The sequence below is a fragment of the Myotis lucifugus genome, unplaced genomic scaffold, assembly GCF_000147115.1.
Source record: "Myotis lucifugus unplaced genomic scaffold, Myoluc2.0 scaffold_17, whole genome shotgun sequence".
Taxonomy (NCBI): domain Eukaryota; kingdom Metazoa; phylum Chordata; class Mammalia; order Chiroptera; family Vespertilionidae; genus Myotis; species Myotis lucifugus.
This window is the reverse complement of record NW_005871065.1, coordinates 838645-851795: the sequence shown is the minus strand read 5'-3', so window position 1 is coordinate 851795 and position 13151 is coordinate 838645.

The window sequence follows — 13151 nt, the reverse complement described above, 5'->3', positions numbered from 1 at the left end:
GGTCAGAAAAACATCACCAAACTTCTAAAGACCCAAAACACTTCTAATATTAAACATTGAAATACATGTGAGCTATACATGTATTTAGGAAAGGCTAATAAAAACAAGATCATTATTTTCTAGTTTGTTTATTTCAGGTCAAGGTCCCAGTGGCCAGAGCCTATATCCTGGCAGCTCAGAGCACCAGGCAGTCACCCACCCTGGGCAGGACACCCTTTACTGCAAGATGCACTCACACACCAGTTCCCCCATGTGCACATCTTTGGGATGTAGGAGGAAACTGGAATCCCTGGAGAAAACCCACATAGACACTGCAGGAACAGACCAGCTCCATACAGATTGGCCCTGGGTGGGGATTGATCCCCTCCTCCATAATCCTATATAATAAAAGCTCAATATGCAAATTGACCAAATGATGGAATGACCTGCAGAATGACTGGTTGCTATGAGGCACACTGACCACCAGGGGGCAGACACTCAATGCAGGAGCTGCCCCAGCCCACAGGCCCCAAACCAGTCAAGAGAGGTGTCAGCAGGGACCCCCGATTGCTCTGCCGGTCACCCTGCAGATTGGCCCTGATCGCCTGCCAAGCCTAGGGACCCTACCCATGCACGAATTTCATGCACCGGGCCTCTAGTGATATAGTAAAATGACATTGTACAAAGCAGTTTTATGTACGGTCCTGCTGTAATTTGATAAAATTATAGCTGGCATCAGAGAGAACTTTCTTAGGAAATTATCTTAAGACTTTTGGGGTGGAGTTGAAATATTGAGATATAGAGGTAACATGATGATTAGTAAATAGCTACAGGGGGGAAATAAATTTAAACTTTTTTTTATTGCTATTGAGAATAGGCAAAGAGAGAGAGGAAGAGGTAGGAGACGAGAGAATGAGGAGCTGTTAAGAGGCCATGATCTGTGTGACATGGCTGTGCCTCAGGACACAGCCTCCAGCAAACCTTTAGTACAGTCTCCTAAGCTCACCTGTGTGAAGTCTGTGAAGGCAATCACAGAAGAGGCCGCCATGTTGTATGCTTTGTCCATGGTATTTGCCTTTACCAGGTGCTATGCAAGGATGCTGAGTCCCCATCCCTGGAGTGGAATTAGCTAAGGTCTGTAGAGGAGTGGTCTGCAGCTTTGATTTCTACAGGTGATGGGTTCACAAGGGGAGTTTAGGAAATTTCACCCATAATTGAGTCACCAGTATCATTGCTATTTACAACTTATACATCGCAAACTATACTGAGCAAGGGTTTTAGTTGCAAGTGACAGAAGGACTTGTTGGAAGGCAACCAGCTGCATGAACCAGGGGTTGTCTGGGGCCCGAGAGTGTGAAGTAGAACTTAAACACCATTGACACACAGGCCTCCTGGTCCTCTCTCCTCCTTATGAGCTGCAATCTATCCTGCTGCTCATTGGATCTCTCCATCTGCTGTAATGTGACTGGCAATGGCATTACCTAACCTTATAAACCCACACAAGGTAGCTTTCTCATACAGACTGACAACCAGGGGATCACACAACACACATTTAATGAACACACAGGCAATCTTCTAAACAAAGAAATATGACAAACTCAGGAAACTTTCCTAGCAATTCCATTATTCTTGAAGTTGCCTTCGTCTCCCTAGAAAACAGCCCATCTTCCCTCCTCCCCCGTACTTCCTGTCATCCTCCGTACAAACCACTTCTTCTGTGCCCTTCTACTTGTCCCCAGGTTCTGTTGTTTGCTGGCAGCAGCTTATCACATAAACTCATCGGTGCTAATGTGTTGCATCGCCCAGGTAACAGAGCTTATTGTTGACTACCAGAATAAATCTCCCTGTGTCCAAACTGTGTCCCCTGGGGCCCCGTTACTTTCCTCTAAAATGCCAGTGTATTTTTCATTAAAATGCTTGCAAATCCTTCAGGTTATTAGGTTTATGGCCACCCCAGTAAGCAGAACAGTAATGATTTATGCAAGACGTTAGGCCAGGATCTTTGCTCTGTTCAATAAAAAGGTCCCGGTCTGTATGAGTTCTTAGGTCTGTAGTCTTGTATTACAAGCGTGCCCCTCTGTGACTTGGACAATCTCTGCGTTTTGTTTTCCTCCATGAAATTGCCCTCTAGGATTTACAGCCTGGAAAGCCCAGCGATGATGCTTGAACCTGTGCTGAGAAAGCAGCAGGGCCCTCGGATCAGGACAGAGCTTGGTAATCCTTTCAGGTCTGCCCCTTTTGGGCCTGTGACTTTGGACACGTCACTTAATGAGCTTAAGTTTCCTAAGCTGTAAAAGGAGGTAGCAATACCTTACTGAGCATTGCACAAATTAGATAAATCCTGAATGAACCACTCTGCCAGGCTGCGGTGTCTCCAGCCTACATCCACTGCTGGCCTGTAGAACGTTGATGTAAGTGAAGCCATTTTAAAATAGAGCTAGGACAGCCATTCCAGAGGAACCGCCTTGCACGCCTTCCTCCTCGAACCACTGGAATGTTTGAACTGGGCAAAATGACTTTGGACTGGGCCAAACGAACACTGTATTTCCAACAACTGTTTTTAAAGCTAACCAAAAAGCAGACATCCTGACTACAGGACTGAAGATTAAAGTCATTCTTTAGCATTGGCACCACCATGCATATGGCTAAAGAATAACTTGCCTTATTCACACCTATAGCAATTTCTCCCTTAGTTTCTTAGCACCAATAAAACTCCCTTTCTTCTATCCATGTCATTATTTTTCTTCCCTTTTCATAAAAACCCCTTACTGTCACCTGCTCATCGGAACACTATTTGGGTTCCTGCCTGAATTAGTGCTTTCTGAATAGCTGTTCCATTGACTGTCAAATAAATACTTGTTGCCGCTCACTTTGGCCCTTTAATTTGAGGCTAACATCCCTTTTCCCCGCTCTGTGTCACAAATGGGTGGACTCCTAGAGACTGCATCCCCCAGGCCCCCAGCTCCCACCTAGAGTCAGCCAGAGGAGTTCCTGTGGTCGGGTTGGGAGGTGTGAGAGAGGGAGAAGCCAAGGCATTTGTCCCTCCGTCCTCTCTGTCTTGAGTGATGTATCTGGTGGCAGTTTGTCTCCTTTGTGGCCCCAGTTCCTGCTGGTCAGCTGTGCCCCGGTGTCAGCTTCTGCCCTGTGACCCTGGCCCTCGGGATTTCGTCATGAGGTTCCTGCTTTAGCAATCTCTGGCTTGCCTCAGTGTGCCCTGTTTGGCTCCTCAGCTCTTCTATCACCAATGTAACCAATTCCCTGCATTGAATTAAATCTGTTTTAAATGTTCAAGTGGCTCGGTTTTTCTGGTTAGTCCTAAGAATCTAACCACTTAGCATAGTAATGGTACCCGGTAGGTACTTGTTTGGATTTGCCAAGAGTGCTTAAACCCAGACGTTAGGATAATATTGTTAAAGCAAACCAGTGCTGGACAGATGGTATTCAGGAACTATTGCAATACAGAGACGAGACCTCGGTGCAGAACAGGGCTCAGTTCCAAACACACCCTGCACAAGTGGGGATTTAGAGCCAAGGGGCAGAGTTGGGGGCAGAGGGTGGGAAATTATTACACAGAAACATCAGGGATAAGGTGGGGGGAGTGTTCTCATTAAACAGACCTAACAGGATTCTTGTTGAAGGCAAGACGGGATGGTAAGACATCAAGGGTGGGAATGAGGAATTTAATCAGATACCAAGGGTGATCAGATATGGAGAATGGGATGGGGGTATGTGTGTGCTCTCTCTAAACCAGGGGTCCTCAAACTTTTTAAACAGGGGGCCAGTTTACTGTCCCTCAGACCGTTGGAGGGCCGGACTATAGTTTAAAAAACAAACAAACTATGAACAAATTCCTATGCACACTGCACATATCTTATTTTGAAGTAAAAAAACAAAACGGGAACAAATATAATATTTGTATTTGCATGTGGCCCGCGGGCCGTAGTTTGAGGACCCCTGCAAACTGATGTAGCAAGATTACTGCTATAACTGGGTGATGCGGGTCTGACAAAGACAGATGCCAAGGTCAAAGCCTAGAGGGCTTGGAGGAGCCTAAGGCTGTCAAGAAGAGACTTTGTCAATATCTAAATAAATTTTACTAACCAACAAAAAGAAGTAATATGTATGAATATTATAAAGGATATGGTAGCATGTTAATAACATAATGTCAATTCCCGCTTGGTATTCCCGCTTGGTCTACCTTTATTTAAAGTGTTTTGGAACCAAGGAATAATAACCAGATGAGTAGAAATAGCATAAACACTATTAATTTTAATATATATTAGTGTTATTAAATATCACCTCTCTTAAGGGAACAATTAAGAGTATTTTATTTAGCCATGTAATGACCAATATTGTGTGGGCTTCATTCACTAGCAGTATCCTGATACAGAGGGTAAAGAACTAACAGAGATTGTGTTTAGTTAGTTCACTACAGCAAGAGATGATATACTAGGTTGGGCAAAAGTAGGTTTGTAGTTGTTCATATAGAAATGCAATAATAAATAATAATATAAGAATAAGCTTTATATACTCACAACTGTACACCTATGTTTGCCCACCCTTGTGTAAGCAAATCACAACCAACCTCCCCTTTGGCTGACTATCCACCTTCACTTTGCTGGCAGGAACATCACAGCAATAGGACAGGAACCTATCAAAGTGCTTCATTATCATCCCCCAGAACCCTGCTTTTCTTATCAGTTGAAGGCATTATTGACCACCCAACCTCCAGAGACACCTACCTCAGAGTCACTGTGCACGCTTATTCTCGTATTCCCACATCTAGCCCACATTCAAGGCATCTCTACTAAAGCTTTCAGTCCCCACAGCAATGATCCCAGACCAGCATTTCCCAACCTTAGCCCTTCTAACATTTTAACCTGGATAATTCTTTGTTTGGGAGAGGGGGGTGTCCTGTGCACAGGATGTTTAACAGTAGCCCTGACCTCTACCCCCTGGACGCCAGTAACACTCCCCAAGTATGGTAATCAAAACTGTCCCCAGATATTGCCAAGTGTCCTTTTAGGGGACAAAATTGCCTCCAGTTAAGAATCACAGCCTTAGACTAGAATACTGCAATAGCTTTTTATTATGCCCTAGGCAGAATTACTGTCTCTATTAATTGAGCTCTGTAATTATTCTTCAATGACTACCTCCATTTGGGTCACAAGCTGGGTTAAAAGTTGAGATTCAGCCCTAGCTGGTTTGGCTCAGTGGATAGAGCATGGGCCTGTGGACTGAAGGGTCTTGGGTTCGATTCTGGTCAAGGGCACATGCCCAGTTTGTGGGCTCAATCCCCAGTAAGGGGCATGCAGGAAGCAGCCAATCAAGGATTCTCTCTCATCACTGATGTTTCTTTCTCTCTCTCTCCATTGTCTCTGAATATATATATATATATATATATATATATATATATAAAGTTGAGATTCATCCCTCATGAATTTGGACTTAGGAACAGAACATACATCAGTTTCTCTCTGGTGGTTAAGGATGGACCCTATAACAGTTGGAAGTTTTGTTAGATAGCTGATTGATAAGGAGAGAAAAAATGGCAGATGTGCAAGAAGGAGAGAAAATATCGGTCCTAATGAAATTCAAGGCCCTGGTTCCAATATTCCTGAAATCCAGATAGTTGGTGAGATCCCCCAACATCCTTATAATGCATTCTCCTGTTTGCTTTTATTAGCTTGAGTTTGGCTGCTGGCACTTGCTAGCAAGTGTTCTACCTAAGGCACTGGCACGGCCACTCAATCAGAGAAGACTAAAAAGGAACAGGCCATCTGGTAATTATCTCTAAACAAATTAAAGATCAGAATTTAAGACAGTGACTAAATAAGGTCCTTGCCTTGTCTCACCAGGCGTATTCAGGCAAAGGAGAAAATTTGGAATTTTACTTCAAATACTCATTTTTCATGAAACCCAAAGACTTAAAAAAAGTTTTTGAATTCCCCACTACTCAACATCTGAAGTCCCAAATCAATCTCGGAAGGATTTTGTGAAATCGTAAACATGTCTCACGACTGGTACCAAGCTTCTATTTTTTCCTGCACTCTCCATTCATTCTCTAAATAAACCTGGCCTATTGCCCAAAGTTGTAACAAAGGGTTTGAACAGAGGAACACAAGTTTCCTAACCTCTTTGCACTTTTGCATGGTTTGGCAACGGTAAAATAGTTTAATCGCTTGCACTTTCGGGAAGGAGAAAAGTGTGTCAGCGTGTGTCTGTTTTCAATTTCAAAGCCAAACGAAAGAAATAGGACATGTGCCCAAGACAATTAAACCAGCAAAGAGAAAGATAATACAACACACCTCTTGACACTGATCTGTGGGTGGCCAAATAAGGCACTGGATTAAAAAACAATTTTGCAGCTACTTAAGCCACCTGCAGTTGGCTCTTAATACACCTTTCTTTATTGCCCAGACAGCAGGGCTGCGTATTGCTCACCTTTTATTCTCAAAGCCCAGTACAGTGCCTGCCGACTCGTAAGGGTTCAATAAATGGATGTTGAATGAAGACAAATAGCCTCGGCTCCTGCCAGTTCTACTGCTTGGCCAATGTCAAAGTTATAGGCATGATCACTTTATTAGTCAGAGGCCAGTTCAGAAAACAGAACCTCTCTTAGATCTTTCAAATACAGGGGATTTAATACAGGGAAATCCACACCTCTGTCATTACAGGAGTGATGGCAGGTGAAAGCACAGCAGGTGGAGTCTGAGCTAAGCCACAGGGAATATCTCCAGGAAGAAGCCACACCACCACTGCTCCCTAGATCTGGGGAACATTGGGCGCACCTGGGGTGACCTTGCAGCTCAGAGCAGAGGCCATGAGAAGCTGATCCCAGTGTGGCAGCCACTACAGAGACCTCTGAGGGACCTCGAGGAGGTGGACTCGGGTGGTGCCAGCAGAAGCTGGAGACAAGAACAACTGCTACCACTGAAGCAACGCCTACAGGAAAGGGCATAGAGGACAGATGTCCTTCTCCATTGTCCCTTTTTCCAGTCTCCCTGTAGCACAATGTTTCCCATCTGGGGGTGATTTCATTCCTCAAGAGACATTTTTGCTTGTTACGCCGGGGTGGGGAATGTTATCGGCAACTAGTGATAGAGACCAGGGAGCCTGCTAAACGCTCTCTGCTGTGGGTCCTCCTGCTCTTCCCAGCAGTGGGAGCCCCCACAACAAAGAATCATCCAGCCCAGGAGACCGAGGTCACCAGGATGGTGACATAGGTTGCCCCTGACTTTGTTCCCCCTCACAAGAAAAACAATTGTCCATACATAAGACACCGCTGAGAAAAGCCTAGAACACAGGTGAGGCTGAAGTCCCTGCACTACAGAGACCAAGAGAGACCGCCTCGGGAGGAGGAGAGGAGGACCACACCCCAACAACACGGCTCCTGCCCCAGGCTGACACAGCACCGCCTAAGCCTCCTGAGCCTACTTTCCTCCAGTGAGAAAAGAGAGTCCAGGGTGGACATTCAGCTCCCCAAGCATTGTGGGCCACTTCTTGGGAACCCCCCACTCTGGTCTCACTGTACAGGGGAATTGGGGGGGAATCTGTGGGACTCGACCACTTGGAATCTAACTGTGGTGGAGAAGGGCAGGGGGGTTTGCAACAACCAGCACTGAGATATTAATAGAGTGAGCTCCTACCTGTAGTGTCCAAGGTGTAGTTCCAGCCAGCAGCTTTATCTACGGAGCCAAGACGGTGGTGCAGGGAACACGGAGGCTGCAAGTCCACCTGAATTGGGTCCTCAAAGAGCCTTGATGGGCCTGGAGCCTGGTATGCTCCTGCCTAGGCAGGGAGCGGAGTCCTAGCCCTGGTCCCACTTCTGAATGAAGCTGCACAGCCACCGGCATGGTCATAGTCCGGCCCGTGGCTGAGGGTAGCTCTCGGCCTGCCTGACCAGAAAGCCTGGTAGGAACTTCTGGAAGCTGTGAAGTCTGGCCAGTCTCAAGTAGAGAGTTTAGCAGCAGAGCTGGTTGTCCCCAGAGCACCTTGCAGCCAGGGGACTTAAGAAACTGATCAGCTTGAGTCAAGACCACAAACAAAGAGCCCCTCCCTGCTTGGAATCAATTTCTGACACTCGGAGGAGGGGAGCTCATTTATAGCTAATTTATAGCTCCACCCACTTCTGACTACAGCCCCTGCTCCACCTGACCAGAAAGCCTATTGGAAGATTGGAAACATCTGGTGCGATGCTAGGAGCTGACCCTTGCGTTCTACCCGGTCAGGGGAGCTAATTAATAGCCCCACCCACCACTGAGTACAGCTCGCCCCTCCCAACCAGAAAGCCTGACTGGGACCACCTGGGAGGCTGCTTGTTGCTGCTTCTCATGCTCAACCCAAGCTGGGAGTTAATTCATAGCCACACCCACTTTAAAAAATGTTTTTTATTTATTTCAGAGAGAGGGAAAGATAGAATCATTGATCAGCTGCCTCCTGTACGCCCCACACTGGGGATGAGCCAGCAACCCCGGCCTGTGCCCTGACTGGGAACTGAACTGTGACCTCATGTTTCATAGGTCAGTGCTCAACCACTGGCCCACAGTGATTGGGCCACCCAACACCCACTTTTGAGCATAACTCCTCTCCTGCCTGACCAGAAAGCCTGACCAGAAAAGCTGGAAGGGGAAATAGAAAAGTATCTTAACGACAAACAAAAATGGAAGTACAATATACCAAAACTTATGGGAGGCAGCAAAAGCAGTTCTAAAAGGGAAGGCCATACTGATAAATGCCTATATTAAGAAGCAAGAAAGATAGCAAATAAACAATCTAACTTTATGCTTCAAGGAACTAGAAAAGAAAGAACAAACTGGGCTCAAAGTTAGCAGAAATAAATGAAATAGAGAACAGAAAAACAATAGAAAAGATTAACAAAACTAAGAGTTAGTTCTTTGAAACGATAAAAAGTTTGACAAACCTTTAGCTAGACTACCCAAGGAAAAGAAAGAAGACCCAATCAACAAAAATATAAATGAAAAAGGAGACATTACTACTGATACCACAGAAATAAAAAGGAATCATAAGAGGCTATTATGAACAATTAACTGCATGTGATCAAATTGGACAACCTAGAAGATATGAAAAAATTATTAAAAATGTGCAACCCACCAACACTGAATCAGGAAGACAGACTATCTGAACTGACCAATTACTAGTAAGGAAATTTAATCAATAATCAAAAATCTCCCAAAGAAGAAAAGCCCAGGACCAGATGACTTCATGGTAAATACTACCAAACATTTAAGAAGAATTAATACCAATTCTTCTCAAACTCTTCGAAAAAATCAAAGAGGAGGGAAATCTCCCAAACTAACTTTCCAAGACTAGCATTATCCCTATATCAAAGCCAGCAAAGGACAATACAAGAAAATAAAACTACAGACCAATATACCTGATGAATATAGTTGCAAAATTCTCAATAAAATACCAGCAAATCAAATTTAGCATTAAATTAAAAGGATCATTCACCACGATCAAGTGGGACTTATCCTTGTATGCAAGGATGGTTCAGTATATTAATCTATAAATGTGATACATTACATGAATAGAATGAAAGAAATATGATCAGCTCAACAGATGCAGAAAAAGAAGTTGAAAAATTAATCACCTGTTCATGACAAAAACTTGTAAGAAATTAGGTATAGAAGTAATGTTCTTCAACATAGTAAAGCTCATATATGACAAGCTAACATTATACTCAATAGTGAAAGTTTGAGATTAGGAACAAAACAAGGGTACCTACTCTTACCACTCCTATTTAACATAGCATTGGAAGTCCTAGCCTGAACAACCAGGCAAGTAACAAATAAAAGATACCAGAATTGAAAAGGAAGAAGTAAAATTGTCTCTAAAATCCTAAAGTCTCTATCAAACAAACTGTTAGAGCTAATAGAAAGATTGAGTGAAGTTACAAAATACAAAAATTAACACACAAAAATCAGTAGTATTTCTATACATTAACAATAAATTATGTGAAAAATAAATAAAGAGAATAATCTCATTTACAGTAGCATCCTAAATTTATAGTTAGGAATAAATTTAGCCAAGGAAATAAAAGATCTCTACACTGAAAACTATGACATTAATAAAAGAAATGAGAAGACTCAAATAAATAGAAAGTCACCCAGTGTTCCTGAATTGGAAGAATTAATTTTGTTAAAATGTCCATACTACCAAAAGCCATCTATAGATTTAATGCAATCCCTATCAAGATTCCAATGAGTTTTTTACAGAAGCAGAAAAAATAATCCTAAAATGTATATGAGACAAGAGACCCTAAAGAGCCAAAGCAATTCTGAGAAAGAACAACAAAGTGGGAGGCATCACATTTCAGACTTCAAACTATCTTACAAAGCTATAGTAATCAGAACGCTATCGTACTGGTATAAAAACTGACATAGACCAATGAAACAGAATTGAGAGCCCAGAAATAAACTCATGCATATATGCTCAACTATTATTTGACAAAGGAGCCAAGAATACTCAATGGAGAAAGGCAGTTTTTTTATGGTGTTGGGAAAGAGAGGTGGGAAGCTAAAAAACCAACCTAAATTACTTTGCAAAAACAGTATTTGACCGGGTAAAGACAAAAAGAATTGCATATAAATGCAATATTTCATTTAGTATATTTTTTCATGGACTATAAACTGGCAATTCCAACACTTTATGTATATAGTAAAGTTCAATAAGTAAGTAAATATGTTTTAGCTAGTGAGAACCAGATTTCTCACTGTTGAAGTTACAAGTAAAGAAAAGGAGAAGGTTTGAATAAATATTTTGACATCTTAGACATTGGTATAAATTTATTGTTTTTTTTAACATATGTATTCAAATAGGTAAATACAGAAATACATTTCCTCTGTGTGTATCCATGGAGGTGGTAGTGGTGGTGGTGGTGGTGTGTGTGTGTGTGTGTATGTGTATAATTAAGTTCTGTTTGCTGAGAAGACCTAGAACCAATGACACCCCAGTAATAATGGTTACACCTAGCAACCAGATCTTGGTTCCTCTATGTCACTCTCCAATATAAAGAACCAGGGGTGCTGGAAAAGTGTTTGATTCCAAGACTGAGACACTGAAAATACAAAGTAGCCTGAAGTATTTTATGGTGCCAGAAAGATACACTAAAAAATAATGTGGGGAAATCATATTGAAAAACAATGGAGCAAGTAGGAAAGTGCTCCCAAAGCTGAAACAATTTGAACAACAATAAAATAATAGTAATATTAAATTATAATTCAAAGAATAAAATAAAAATATATGATCTCATAGTAATAAAACAGCTCTTTCTTACAGAAGAATTCTAATTAATAAATGTTGAAGGAATGAGAATAGAAAATCACATGAGAAATCACAGTAATAATTGCTGTAGGCAAGAACCATTAATCAGTGCTAAAATTTGTGGGTAATATTTGAGGAGATACAGGATATATCCACAGTTTCAAAGTGTCCCCCAAGATACTAATTACATAGGGAAAAATAATGCTACACCAGTTCTGTGACATTGCCAAAAATGTACCATCTCAATCTAATCATGAGAAAACATCAGAAAATTCAAGAAATACAAAGCAACTGATCAGTATTCCTCAAAAGTGTTAAGGTCATTATAAACAATGAAAGATGGCAGAACTGTTATAGATTTGATTTTATAGTGCTTTATATTAAAGTCTTTTATCCACATGGAAATTATTTGTGTTGACAAATCCACAATCATTGCAGATTTTAACATTTTTCTCAGTAATTGATAGATTTTAAAAAAACTTAGAATGGATTGCTTGCTGGAGCATTTATTATAGTTGCTTTCCAACATCTGCATTATCTCTGCATTGGCATCCATTGATTGTCCTTTTCCTAAGGGATGCAGTAGAGAGTAGAATTATTTTGCAAGTAGAATCAGCAAGTCTTGATGGTTTTGTTTGCATTTCATTAGAAGTGTGTATGGAGTGACGATGGAGTGAATGAGGAATAAGGTAGTAAGAGGCCTGAACAAATTCCAAGTCCTCGAGCTCAAATGACTTTTGGTAGCATTTATTGAAATTGGATGTAAAAGAGGCTAGATAGAAAATGATGAATTTGTTTTTCATTTGCAGAGGTTGAGATGCCTATGGGACAACCATATAGAGGTATCCAACAAGCAGTTAGGCAGTCAAATCTGAGCTTAGAGAAAGGGGCAGACCCAGAAATACAACTTGTGAATTGTTATTAAGAAGTGGTGTTGCCCTGGCTGGTTTGGCTCAGTGGATGGAGCGTCGGGCCTGCATACTCAAGGGTCCCAGGTTCAATTCTGGTCGGGGGCATGTGCCTTGGTTGCGGGCACAAACCCAGTGGGGAGTGTGCAGAAGGCAGCTGATCGGCGTTTCTCTCTCATCGATGTTTCTAACTCTCTGTCCCTCTCCCTTCCTCTCTGTAAAAAAATCAATAAAAAAATATTTTTTTTAAAAACAGAAGTGGTGTTTATAAGCAATAAAAATCATTTAGAATGGCTGATTAAAGCAACTAGAATGAGAGCAGAAGTATTTTAGAAAGGAGACAGAAATAGGGAACTAATAAACACGAAGAAGAAATAGTTAAAGGCACAGGAGGGAATCCAGAATGTGACAGAAATCTAGGAAGCAGAGAGTTTCAAGAAAGGGAGACATCCACATGAGCAGGGGCAGTGGAATAGTCCAGGAAGAGAAGGAATGAAAAGGGTATTGGTCACTGGTGACATAAGGCCGGGTTCAGTGTGTTGGTGAAAGTAGAAAACGGTCAATGGATTGTAGAATGAAAAGGAAGCAAGGAAGTGGAGTTAATCAGTGGGGACCACTGTTTCTTGAGTGTTGGCTTGGAAGCGAAGGAATGAATGAGGTGTATGGTGAGGAAGAATATGGAAGAAAAGCATATGATTCCTAGACTTTGTCAAAAATACTTTTTCAAGTAATCATTTGTATTTGTTTCATCTTCCAACATGAGAATGGACAGCAAATATTTTAGCAACTAAAGTCCAAGTAACATGAAGCCACAAATAGATCCTTGAGAAGCCCGAAGCCCCAACTGCTGCCGGCAAACAGAAATCCCCCATTGATTTTGACCGCTGGGGTCATGCAAAAGGAGCCAGAAGTAGCGAAGGCTTTGTAAATTAAAAGCAACCCCCTGAACCTCCCCTTGTGCACACGGCAGGACAGGGG